Source organism: Orcinus orca, chromosome 1 (genome assembly GCF_937001465.1).
Source record: "Orcinus orca chromosome 1, mOrcOrc1.1, whole genome shotgun sequence".
Lineage (NCBI taxonomy): Eukaryota > Metazoa > Chordata > Mammalia > Artiodactyla > Delphinidae > Orcinus > Orcinus orca.
The window spans coordinates 190,773,601-190,787,290 of NC_064559.1; the positions used below are offsets into that span (position 1 = coordinate 190,773,601).

Here is a 13,690-nt window from a genome sequence, read left to right on the forward strand (position 1 = left end):
GAACCTCAGGGAAGCAGGGTTCGCCCTCTCTTTCCTTCTCCCTTTCTGCAGTCCCGCATTCATCCTAGCACATCTGTTTCATCTGTCCCCTTGCTGGAGGTCATCCACACTCCTCATTATTTGATTTAGGAATAGTGGGAACGTCCGGCGGCCCTGAGGAAAGAGCTCAGAAGGGCCTGGGAGTCACCTTGCCAAGCGCCTGCTCTGCCCCTGACTGGCTTTGTAATCCTGGCCAGTCATTTTGCCTCTCTGGGCTTTAGCTTCCTCTTCTTTAGTGAAATGAGGGTAAAAATAGCTCCTCTGTCCCTGTTCCGTGAACTCAAGTAAGATTCTGTCTATTGTAGAAAGAACAAACCTTGCAAGTGGAGGTGACAGGCCTGTGTTTGGTGTCAGGCAGACTGGAGTCTTGAAACTTCTCTGAGCCTCAGCTTCCATCATCTCTTAAATCTGTTGCCCTGAGGGTTAAGATCAGGGAACCCTCTGCCCAGCACAGCGGGGTGCACAGTGGGTACTCCTCTCCGTCCCCTCCTCCGGCAGGGTGGTCCCTGCTCCAAGATTGGGTGGAAGAGCAGAAAATGGAGGACGCCTGGGAAACTTGTTAAAAAACATTCTCGGGACTTCCCTGGTGGTCCAGTGGGGAAGACTCCGCGATCCCAGCGCAGGGGACCTGGGTTTGATCCCTGGTCGCAGAACTAGATCCCACATGCGTGCCGCAACTAAGAAGCCCGCGTGCCACAATGAAGGTTCCGCCATGCCACAACTAAGACCCGGCACAACGAAAATAAATAAATAAAATAAATAATAAATAAATATTTAAAAAAAACCCACAAAAAAACATTCTCTGGTCTCCCTGAAGATTCTAATTCAGGATTCAGGCTGGAGGAGACAGACAGCTGGATCTTTAACGAGCTCCTGGGTTAACCCCACCAGCACTGGAACGTCAGGCAGGGACAGCCAGTCCACCGGGAGGTAGGGGGTGGGGAGAGCTTGGGTTCTGCTACAGATGCCAAAATCCTTGCCCTACACCTGTGGCTCAGAGCAGGTAAGCATGGCTAGAAAGAGCTCTTAGGTAATGGGGCTCTCCTTGCCCAGTCCCTGGCTCCCTCCAAGCCTGCTCTGACGTCCTACCTTGGAATCACCTGGGTGCTTGTTAAAAATTCATTTCCTTGGCCCCATGACTAGCACTGCTGATTCAGAATCTCTCTTGAAGTAGAATCTGAGAACCTGCTTTTTTTTTTTTTTTTTTCTTTTTCGGTACGCGGGCCTCTCACTGTTGTGGCCTCTCCCGTTGCGGAGCACAGGCTCCGGACGCGCAGGCTCAGCGGCCATGGCTCACGGGCCCAGCCGCTCTGCGGCATGTGGGATCTTCCCGGACCGCGGCACGAACCCGTGTCCCCTGCATCGGCAGGTGGACTCAACCACTGCGCCACAAGGGAAGCCACTGCTTTTGTTTTAAACCTTCATTTTTAACAAGTTCTCCGACTGAGTCTGATGTGGAGAAAGGATTTGACTTCCAGTTCTGGGACACCAGGCAGGAACTTGGGTAAATAAAGTGATTTTCACTTACCGAGTTCCTATTATGTGCCCAGGTGTCATGCCAGGTCTAACAGAGGGAATATGTGTGGCTGTTACTGACCCAGGACGCTGAGGCTCTGAGCGGGCTACAGCTGAAGACCAGAGGCAGCAGTCAAAGCCCGGTCTCGTAGATTCTTAGAGTTGGTGTTTGAGAATGTCCACCTATGCCAGGGTCCAGTTTGCTTCTCTCTGTGGCCTGACACCTCTGCTTCCTGCTAAGCCCAATCTGACATTTCAGGGAGATGGAGGTGGAGATGAGGAGTAACTCTCAGTGCAGAATGCACAGTCGGAGTCCAGGCACAGTCCTAGGCTTTGACAGAACTCTGGTGCTTTGCCATGGTCAGACTAGGTACTCCTCAGAGCAAGGATCTATCTTCCCTCTCAGACTGGGGGTCAGGAGAGCCGGGATGCTGCATCTCCCCTCACACGGGGCTGGCTTCAGGAGGCAGAATTTTCTCTTTCCTAACAGACTGGGCATCCCTGAGGGCAGGCTGTCTCCTCCTTGGCTGGGGGCACTTGTGGGCAGGTTGTCACACCCATTGGACGGTGGCTTCCTGTGGGCAAGACAGGCTGTGCGTCCTCTCAGACAGGGGTATCTTCTGAAAGCAGCTTTGGGTGTTTTCTAGCACCGTGGGGCTCGCTGGATTGGGGCAGCATCCACTGAAGCTCGGGCTCCTGAAACAGGGCTGAGCCCTCCCTAGGTCAGGGCCCATCTCCCCCTCAGACCAGGAACCCAGTTCCTCCCTTCTCTACCAGCCCAGGCCCGGCCCTTCCTCCCAGAGGGGCTCTGCATTAGATGGACCAGCCCAGTGTTGCTGGCTGAGCTGATGTGCAGAGAGAGAGAGCGAGAGAGAGCGCGTGTCCCGGCTGGGTGTGAGTATTCTTGGTGACCTTGGAGTTGGGGCCCCACCCAAGGAGCTGGCTTCCTGGCCTTGTGCTCACCCAGCAGAGCCTACAGGCAGGGCTTCCCTAATCCTTCATCCACCACTGCTAACCGGGGACGGCAGCCTCAAGTGAGTCACGCACCTGGGTCTGGGCCCGCCTTCTGCCTCCTTCCTGTTCCTTCCTCGCTTCCTGAGCTCCCTGAGAAGCCGGCAGGAAACATGCTCTCGGCGGCCCCAACCTCCCCCTCGGCCTCTTGTCGCCTCCTAGACCACTGTCCCTGCAGTTCCTCAGGTAAGAGGCTGGTGGCCTGGGGGACAGGGTCAGGTTTGGCTACTTTGTCTGGCTGCTCTGCATAATCCTCGAGGCGGGTCAGGCTCCAGAAGGGGTCCGCCCAGCTGGGTTATGTCAGACTCCCCCCCCCCGCCGTCAGCACCCCTCATGGACACACAACCCCCTTTATCACTCACAGACACAGCACACATCCTTTCACCCCTCATAGATATTTAACACACACAATCACCAACAGACGTGGCATTCCCTCACACACTTCACAGAAAACACACCCTCATCACCCGCAGACACCGTTCATGGCCCCTCACAAATACACGTCATACAACAGACCCTTGACATCCACTGACCCCACCCACTACACGCAATACACACAGTCACAATTGACACAATAGTCCCTTGTAGGATGTATGTTGTAACTCACAGGATGAAATACACATCCTTATAGACATACAACATGTACGATAGCACTGACGCACAGAACACATGAACCCTTGCAGGACACAAGAAGCCCAGGCTTGAAAGACCCTCCACTCACTCACAGCAAACAAACCTCTCCACACACACACGCACACACACACACACCCATGCGGTCACACATACATATCATAGAAACTCCTCACACCCCGAAACAGGTCCCCAAGATCCTTGGGTGGTACTGCTCAGCTGGGGCAGGGGCTGGGGCCCAGTCAGCAGCATTCTCCCCACTTCTCACCTCCCCCGCGTTGGACCCTGTTTGTGTACTGGGGGGCAGCCAGGAGCAGAGCTGGGGGTCTGGGTCACACCATGGAGCATGATGCAAGGGGCCGCCTTTCCCAGCTGTCTGAGTGCAGCTTCCTGATGGCCCTGGGACTCCACACAAGCTGATGATAAAAGAAAAACTGGCTAGCATTTATCACATGCCTACTGTGAGTCAGACATACCGCTCACTGATTTTGCAAGTATTATTCTTTTTTTTTTTTTTTTTTTTTTTTTGCAGTACGCGGGCTTCTCACTGCTGTGGCCTCTCCCATTGCGGAGCACAGGCTCCGGACACGCAGGCCCAGCGGCCACGGCTCACGGGCCCAGCCACTCCGCGGCACGCGGAATCCCCCCAGACCAGGGCACGAACCCGTGTCCCCTGCACCGGCAGGCGGACTCCCAACCACTGCGCCACCAGGGAAGCCCTGCAAGTATTATTCTTATTTAATTATGTGATACCTTTATGAAGTAGATAGATACCATTATCCTCATTTTGCAGCCATGTTTCGATATAGGCTCAGAGAGGTTAAGAAACTTCCCCGATATGCCACAGCTAGGAGGCAGCAGTGGGATTTAGACATAAGTAAGTCTGACCTCAGACTCCACTTCTTTTTTCTTTTTAAATTAATTAATTATTGCTGTGTTGGATCGTTGTTGCTGCGCGCGGACTTTCTCTAGTTACGGCCAGCGGGGGCTACTCTTTGTTGGGGTGTGTGGGCTTCTCATTGCGGGACTTCTCTTGTTGCAGCACACGGGCTCTAGGCGCACGGACTTCGGTAGTTGTGGCACATGGGTTCAGTAGTTGTGGCTCACAGGCTCAGTAGTTGTGGCTCACAGGCTCTAGAGCGCAGGCTCAGTAGTTGTGGTGCACGGGCTTAGTTGCTCTGCAGTTCCCGGACCAGGGCTTGAATCCATGTCCCCTGCACTGGCAAGCGGATTCTTTTTCTTTTTCTCCATTTGTTTATTTTTTGTTTTTATTTCCTTTACTCTAGGAGGTAGATCAAAAAAGATCTTGCTGTGATTTATGTCAAAGAGTGTTCTTCCTATGTTTTCCTCTAAGAGTTTTATAGTGTCCGGTCTTACATTTAGGTCTCTAATCCATTTTGAGTTTATTTTTGTGTATGGTGTTAGGGAGTGTTCTAATTTCATTCTTTTACATGTAGCTGTCCAGTTTTCCCAGCACCACTTATTGAAGAGACTGTCTTTTCTCCATTGTATATCCTTGCCTCCTTTGTCATAGATTAGTTGACCATAGGTGTGTGGGTTTATCTCTGGGCTTTCTATCCTGTTCCCTTGATCTATATTTCTGTTTTTGTGCCAGTACCATATTGTCTTGATTACTGTAGCTTTGTACTATAGTATGAAGTCAGGGAGTCTGATTCCTCCAGCTCCTTTCTTTTCCCTCAAGATCGCTTCGGCTATTCGGGGTCTTTTATGTCTCCATACAAATTTTAAGATTTTTTTGTTCTAGTTCTGTAAAATATGCGATTGGTAATTTGATAGGGATTGCACTGAATCTGTATATTGCTTTGGGTAGTATAGTCATTTTCACAATGTTGATTCTTCCAATCCAAGATGTCTCTCCATCTGTTTGTATCATCTTTAATTTCTTTCATCAGTGTCTTGTAGTTTTCTGCATACAGGTCTTTTGTCTCCCTAGGTAGGTTTATTCCTAGGTATTTTATTCTTTTTTTTTTTTTTTTTTTTGCTGTGGGTTTGTCGTATATGGCCTTTATTATGTTGAAGTAGGTTCCCCCTATGCCCACTTTCTGGAGAGTTTTTATCATAAATCAGTGTTGAATTTTGTCAAAAGCTTTTTCTGCATCTAGTGAGATGATCATATGGTTTTTATTCTTCAATTTGTTAATATGGTGTATCACATTGATTGATTTGCATATATTGAAGAATGCTTGCATCCCTGGGATAAATCCCATTTGATCATGGTGTATGATCCTTTTAATGTGTTGTTGGATTCTGTTTTGCTAGTATTTTGTTGAGGATTTTTGCATCTATATTCATCAGTGAGATTGGTCTGCAATTTTCTTCTTTTGTAGTATCTTTGACTGGTTTTCCTTCCTTGTCTCTTGTAACATTCTTTATTTTAAAGTCTATTATATCTGATATGAGTATTGCTACTCCAGCTTTCTTTTGATTTCCATTTGCATGGAATATCTTTTTCCATCCCCTCACTTTCAGTCTGTAAGTGTCCCTAGGTCTGTAGTGGGTCTCTTGTAGACATACCCATACATATATATGGGTCCTGTTTTTGTATCCATTCAGCAAGCCCATGTCTTTTGGTTGAAGCATTTAATCCATTCACGTTTAAGGTATTATTGATATGTATGTTCCTATTATCATTTTCTTAATTGTTTTGGGTTTGTTTTTGTAGGTCCTTTTCTTCTCTTGTGTTTCCCACTTAGAGAAGTTCCTTTAGCATTTGTTGTAGAGCTGGTTTGGTGGTGCTGAATTCTCTTAGCTTTTGCTTGTCTGTAAAGTTTTTGATTTCTCCATTGAATCTGAATGAGATCCTTGTCGGGTAGAGTAATCTTGGTTGTAGGTTCTTTCCTTTCATCACTTTAAATATATCATGCCACTCCCTTTTGGCTTGTAGCGATTCTGCTGAGAAATCAGCTGTTAACCTTATGGGAGTTCCCTTGTATGTTAGTTGTCATTTTTCCCTTGCTGTTTTCAATAAATTTTTTGTCTTTAATTTTTGTCAATTTGATTACCATGTGTCTCGGCGTGTTTCTCTTTGAGTTTATCCTGCCTGGGACTCTCTGCGCTTCCTGGACTTGGGTGGCTATTTCCTTTCCCATGTTAAGGAAGTTTTCGACTATAATCTCTTCCAATATTTTCTCGGGTCCTTTCTCTCTCTCTTCTCCTTCTGGGACCCCTATAATGCGAATATTGTTGTTTTTAATGTTGTCCCAAAAGTCTCTTAGGCTGTCTTCATTTCTTTTCATTCTTTTTTCTTTATTCTGTTCCGCGGCATTGAATTCCACCATTCTGTCTTCCAGGTCCCTTATCCGTTCTTCTGCCTCAGTTATTCTGCTATTGATTCCTTCTAGTGTATTTTTCATTTCAGTTATTGTATTGTTCATCTCTGTTTGTTTGTTCTTTAATTCTTCTAGGTGTTTTTTCTTTAATTCTTCTAGGTCTTTGTTAAACGTTTCTTTCATCTTCTTGATCTTTGCCTGCATTATTTTTCTGAGGTCCTGTATCACCTTCACTATCATTATTCTGAATTTTTTTCTGGAAGGTTGCCTATCTCCACTTCATTTAGTTGTTTTTCTGGGGTTTTATCTTGTTCATCTGGTACATAGCCATCTGTCTTTTCATCTTGTCTATCTTTCTGTGAATGTGTTTTTTGTTCCACAAGCTGCAAGATTGTAGTTCTTCTTGCTTCTGCTGTCTGCCCTCTGGGGCAGGCAGATTCTTAACCGCTGCGCCACCAGGGAAGTCCCTCCACTTCTTTATTATTTATTAAAAAAAAGTTTTTTTTTAAAGAGGTAACAAATGAGCAAGTCAAAAGTTCAGTAGATAGAAAAGGACACACAGTGAAAAGACTCCCTCTGATCCTTGTTCTCAAAACACCCAATTTTGCTGTCTGGAGGAAACCCCCCGAGTTACCCCTTGGAGACCTCTCTTTTTTTTTGCTGCCCTTGTGGCTTGTGGGATGTTTTTCCCCTGACCAGGGATTGTACGCATGTTCCTGGGGCCCCAGCCATGAAAGTGTGGAGTCCTAACCACTGGACTGCCAGGGAATTCCTGACCTCTTTTTTTTTTTTTTTTTTTTTTTTGTGGTACGCGGGCCTCTCACTGCTGCGGCCTCTCCCGTTGCGAGGCACAGGCTCCGGACACGCAGGTTCAGAGGCCATGGCTCACGGACCCAGCCGCTCCACGGCATGTGGGATCCTCCCGGACCGGGGCACGAACCCGTGTCCCCTGCATCGGCAGGTGGACTCTCAACCACTGCGCCACCAGGGAAGCCCTGACCTCTCTTTTAACAACAGTCACAGGGCAGTCTAGCAGTAAGAGTTCCAAGTGCAGTGCCCAGACTCTGGGGGCTTCCCATGTCCTCCCCCTCCTCTATCTGCCCGGGTGAGGAGTGGGGCCGGAAGGTCTAAGGCTCCTTCCAACCTAAGACCTAAGTCCACTCCTGCCCTAAATCCTCAGGGAGACCCTTGCCCTTGATTCTGCTGGACCTGGATCTTCTCCCCCTTATCTCACCCCTGGGTGCCCCGCCACACCCCTGAGTCTTCCTTTCAGGATCCAGTGCAGGATGAGGTGACCCCTCTTACAAGCTGGTGGAGGGGAGCAGTTCTCACTGCTGTCAAAGGTGTGCCCAGGCTGAAGAGGGGGAGCAGGTGGGACTCAGCCCTGACCAGAGGAGGGAGAGGATGAGGGAGAAGAAGGGGGAGAGGAGGGAGGAGAATGAGGACTAGCTGCCTGGCACTGTCCTTTACAGACGTAATGCCATGATGAGGTTGGCGGTGTCATTCCTGCTTTACAAATGAAGAATCTGAGGCTCAGGGGGCCCAGTGGTTAAGAGGCAGAGTTTGAGGGAGGATGAGTAAATGAGAAAGAGAGAGAGAGAGTCAGAGAGAGAAACTGAGGTTATGATGAGGAGGAGTAAGAGGATTCAGGGCTGCCAAGCATCAGGGCTGGCCATCCCCGAGAGGGCTCTCATAGTGAACCTGCTGCCCAAGTGACTTATGGGTTCTGAGGCCTCTGGTTTTGTAGTAATCCCCCTCCTCCAGTGATTCTTTCTCTCTTCTGTTCATTTGCACTATTTGTCTATCTTTTTGCTTTTTTTCTGTCCGTGTGTGCATGACTGACTTGCAGAATCTTAGTTCCCTGAGCAGGGATTGAACCTGGGCCCTCCGCAGTGAAAGTGCAGACTCCTAACCACCGGATCGCCAGGGAATTCCCCATCCTATCTTAATTACTTCAACTTTATAATGAATCTTGATATACAATGTGGCATTTTCTTGACTTATTCTCCAAATTATCTAGGCAAATCTCAGACTTAGGTTATATGTATAAATACGTATTACAAATTCCTGTGCACCTACTGCTGAGTTAACTAGAATAGTACAGATATAATAGGAATCTCCTGTGTATCCTCACTATATCTGCTCCCTCCCTCTCTCCCCAGAGGTAATCATAACCTGAATTTGTCTTTATATGTTGATGCATATGTAGTGTGTCCACTAATAATAATAATGTTTAAAGTCTTAGGAAATAGTATCATGCTGTATGCATCCTTCTGCAACTTGCTTTTCTAGTTAAGCATTATGTTTATTGCCAGTTTATTACATGTAGCTCTGTTCATTTTTACATATGTATAGGATTACATTGAGAAACATACAAATATTAATATTTCCAGTATGTAACTAGGAATAATGTGCATTTTCAACTTTATTATGAAATTAATTTCCAAAATGGTGGTGCCATTTGTAGTTTCTTTTTATCAGTGCAATGAGGGTTTCTTTTTTTTTTTTTTTTGCGGTACGCTGGCCTCTCACTGTTGTGGTCTCTCCCGTTGCGGAGCACAGGCTCCGGACGCGCAGGCTCAGTGGCCATGGCTCACGGGCCCAGCCGCTCCGCGGCATGTGGGATCTTCCTGGATCAGGGCACGAAACCGTGTCCCCTGCATCAGCAGGCGGACTCTCAACCACTGCGCCACCAGGGAAGCCCAGGGTTTCTTTTTTTTTTTTTTACATCCTTCCCAATACTTGGAATTGGCAGACTTTCATTTTTTCCAATCTGGTTGTTGGTTGTTTTAATTTGAACTCCTGATTTTTTGAAATGTTAACCATATTTTTATGGTTTCTTAGCCTTCAGGCTTTTTCTTCTGTAAATTGCCTACTTCTTCTTTTACCCATTTTTCTATTGGGCTTGTCTTGTTTTTGATTTTTAGAAATTTATATTATGTTATGCCTGAAAATTCTTTGATATATATGATACAAATATCTTCTCCTGGTCTGTGACTTGTCTCTTTACTATTTTTATAGTATCTTTTGATATACACAGTTTTAAACTTTATATGGTCATATTTATCAAAGTTTTCTTTGTTATTTACAATTTCTATGTCTTAATTTAAGAAAATTTCCCAGACCCTTAGCTCATATTGTCCCCTATTTTCTCCCAAAGCTTTTTATATTTTGCTTTTCATAGTTAGGTCTTTACGCCAGTTGGAATTTAATTCTGGATATAGTGCGAGGTAGGAATCTAATTTTATTATTTTTTTCCCCTAATGGATAGCCAATGGTTTGCACCAAGATCTACTCTTCTTTAATTGATCTGTAATGGCAGCTCTGTCATATGTATCAAGGTTCCATATGTGTGATCTCTATTTGTGATCTCTCTTTCTGGGATCTCTATTCTATTCCTTTGGTCTATCTGCTTGTCCCTTTGTTAATACTCAATACTACCCTGTCTTACTATTATAACTTTATAATAAGACTCGGTACATCATAGGGGAAATTCTGTCATGTGTCCTTATTGTTTGTATGTTCTCATTGTACTTCAGAAATTTCATGGCTCTGTGCTTTTTCATTTGGAGTTTTAGGATCAGCTTGTAAAGTTCCTTGCAAAACTCTATTGGGATTTTTTTTTTTGAGTGCTTTACATATGCTATTTTTTCCCCAGCTTTATTGAGGTATAATTGACAAATGCAATTGTAAGATATTTAAGGTGTACATCATAGTAAACCCTAACCCTAACCCTAACATTGTAAAAGGATTCCCACCATCTAGTTAATTAACATCTATCGGGATTTTGATTGAACTGGCACTGAATTTATTGATTAAATCGGGAAGAACTTCCATCTTTATGATACTGACAGTCCCATGCATGAATATTTTACACCTATCCATTCATCTAGTTCTTAGTTGTTTTTCAATAATTTTATAATTTCCTCCATCAAGACCTTACACGTATCTTTGGCCAAGATAGTTTTCTTGGTATCATAAATTGTGTCTTGAAAATGACATTTTCTGTTTATTGCTTGTTTATAGGAACATGATTGATTTCGTTTGTTTGTTTGTTTGGCTGTGCCGTGCAGCTTGTGGAATTGAACCCGGGCTATGGCAGTGAAAACACCGAGTCCTAACCACTGGACCGCTAGGGAATTCCTGGAACATGATTGATTTTTATTATTGATTTTATATCCAGAAATCTTGCTGAAGTCTTTTGTTGATTCTAATAATTTGTCCATGGAATTGCTTTAATTTTTCTGTAAATCATATTGCATGTGAAAATGACAGTTCTGCTTTTCCTTTCCAATCTTCATAACTTTAAAAAAAATCAATTAATTCTTTTGGCTGTGTCGGGTCTTAGTGGCGGCAAGTGGCTCATTGTGGCACGAGGAATATTTTCATTGGGGCGCTCGGGCTCTTCGTTGTGGCGCTTGGGCTTCTCTCTAGTTGTGGCACGTGGGCTCCAGGGCACGTGGGCTCTGTAGTTTGCTGCACATGGGCTCTCTAGTTGAGGCGTAAGAGCTCAGTAGTTGTGGCACGCGGGCTTAGTTGCCCTGCGGCATGTGGGATCTTAGTTCCCCGAGCAGGGATTGAACCAGTGTCCCCTGCATTGGAAAGTGGATTCTTTACCACGGGACCACCAGGGAAGTCCCAAGGCCACGCTTTAAATAAGCAATCCCTTATTTTCCTGATGATAAGATTCCCAAAATATATTTTTTTGGCTGCATGTCTTGTGGGATTTTAGTTGCCCGACCAGGGACTGAATCCGGGTCCTCAGCAGTGAGAACTTGGAGTCCTAACCACTGGCCTGCAGGGAATTCCGTCAAAAGGTTTTTTTAGGCCTACTTGAATATATAAACTCTTTAGAATGTAGATGATATAATCCTGAGTTTCTCAACCTCAGCACTATTAACATGTTGACCCAAAGAAATGTTTTTGTTGTAGGGACTGTTCTGTACATTGTAGGTTGGTTGGCAGCCTTGCTGGTCTCTACCCACTAGATGTCAGCAGCACCCCAGTCCCCTCCTCCCCTGCCACTTGTGACAACCAAAAATGTGTCCAGACATTGACAAATGTCCTTGGAGGGCAAAGTAGCCCCTGGTGAGAATGACTGCTAGAGTCAAATGCCTGCTTATAATATTTAATTCATCCTTTTAAAAATTATTTTATTTTATTTTTTAAATTGAAATATAGTTGATTTACAATGTTGTGTTAGTTTCAGGTGTGCAGCAAAGTGATTCAGTTTAATTTATTCTTTTGGTTACTGACATAATCATTTTGGACAATAATTTACTATTTTATAATTTTGAGAGTGCTTCTTTACACTCTCAAGTTTCATGAGACTAATTTATTCACACTCAGTTTGTACATCGACGTCAGCATCTTTATTGTTATTCTTTTCTTTCATTTAACAGAATTTTCCAGGTTACAACATTTTTACCTCCATTTATGTTGTATGAGATACAGCACCTAACATCCTAATGAGATGCTATCATAAGAAAAGTCCATCCCAAGACACAATTATTCATTATATAGCATTGAGACAATTTTCTTTTTCACTGTCGTTCTCACCTCTAAAATCTAAACAAGTGTTGAATTACTTTAAAGAACAAACAAAAAAAAACCCATTTTCTTATACAAAATTACAAATACATACAAGAGTGCACTTAATGGTATAATGGATCCCCGCGTACCATCAGCCAACTTCAACAATTATCAACCCATTTTTTTCAGCTGAGGTACGTCCCATTTTATTTTGAAGCAAATCCCAAATACATAATTTCATCGGTAAATATTTCATATGTTTCTCTAAAGGATAAGAATTCTTTTTAACATAACTGTGAAGTCATTAACCTAACCATCAACATTAATTCCTTAATATAATTGAATATCTGATGTGTTCAAATTTCTGATTGTCTCATAAGTTTCTCTTTCTTTCTTCTCTCTGTCTCTCACTCTCTGTCTAGTTTGTTTGAATCAGAATCCCAAAAAGGCTCACACACAGCAATTTTGTTGCTATGCCTCTTAATTCTCATAATCTATAGGTTCTTCCATTATCTTTTTTCTCCCTTATAATTTATTTGTTGAAGAAACCAGGTTGCTTGTTCTGTGCGTTCACTGCTGTCTGAATTTGCTGAGGGTACCCTATGATCTGTTCCTCTTCTCTATTTCCTGTAAACTGGTGGTTGAACTTGCTGATTCTGTTTCTTTTTCCTTGGCAAGACTATTTCATAGGTAGTGTTGTGAATTGAGCACGCACAAACACAACTTTATTAGAAAAGTTTCCAAACACACAAGAAGAGAGGGAAGAGTATAATAAATCCCTGTGCGCCTGTATTAGTTTCCTACAGCTGCTGTAACAAATGACTACAAGCTTGGCAGCTTAAAACAACACACATTTATTCTCTTACAATTCTGGAGGCCAGAACTCCAAAATCAGTTTCTTTTTTTTTTCTTTTTGGCGTTCTCTCCAGAGGCTCTAGAGCGGAGGCCATTCCTTGTCTCTTCCAGCTTCTGGTAGCTGCTGGTGTTCCTGGCTAGTGGCCATATCACTCTGCCTCTGTGGCCACATTGCCTTCTTTTCTGTCTGTATCAAGTTTTCCTCTCTTACTCAGGTGCTGGTGATTGCATTAAGGCTCAGTTGGATAATCTGAGATAATCTCCTCATTTCAAGAGCAGTAATTCAATTGTACATGCAAAATCTTTGCCACATAAGGTAACATGTACAGGTTCCAGAGATTAGGACCTGATATTTCTGAGGACCATTATTCAGCCGACAAAATACCCATTCTCTAGATTCAATATTTTGCCTCTCTCTCTCTTTTTCTTTCCTTCGTTCCTTTCATCCTTCCCTTCCCTCCCCTCCCCTCCTCTCTCTCTCTCCCCTTATTTTACTGTAATATTTTAAACCATTTCCCTGTAATTTCATCCCTAAATATTTCCATATATATGAACATTTTCTTATATAACCACACCACCATTATGCTCTAATACAATTTTTTAAATCCCTTAGAACCATCTAAAATCCTGCCCATATGAAATTCTCCCTGATTTTCTCAAATGTGTCTGTCCTGGATATCTTCTGTTTTCCCCTCCAGATCCACTCTCTACCCATCTCCACCCAACTCTGTGCCCCCAGAGGCTGATGTGTATGGACAACATTATCCATCTCCTTTGCTTCTGGTTGGGCTCAGCCAATGGGAGGCACTGGTAAGAAA

At 44.3% G+C, this 13,690-nt stretch overlaps 1 protein-coding gene across 5 annotated transcripts in view; it reads left to right on the forward strand.

Annotated features, from left to right (window-relative positions):
• The first annotated feature begins 2,593 nt into the window (after positions 1-2,593).
• The window catches only part of PTAFR (platelet activating factor receptor), a 37,989-nt gene continuing 26,892 nt past the window's right edge, over positions 2,594-13,690 (forward strand). For 4 of the 5 annotated variants that reach the window (XM_049711934.1, XM_049711949.1, XM_049711953.1 and 1 more), the window contains exon 1: positions 2,594-2,751. The gene's annotated coding sequence lies outside the window, so the exon portion shown is untranslated. The remainder of the gene's footprint in view (positions 2,752-13,690) is intronic. The other variant, XM_049711940.1, reaches the window with a different exon arrangement.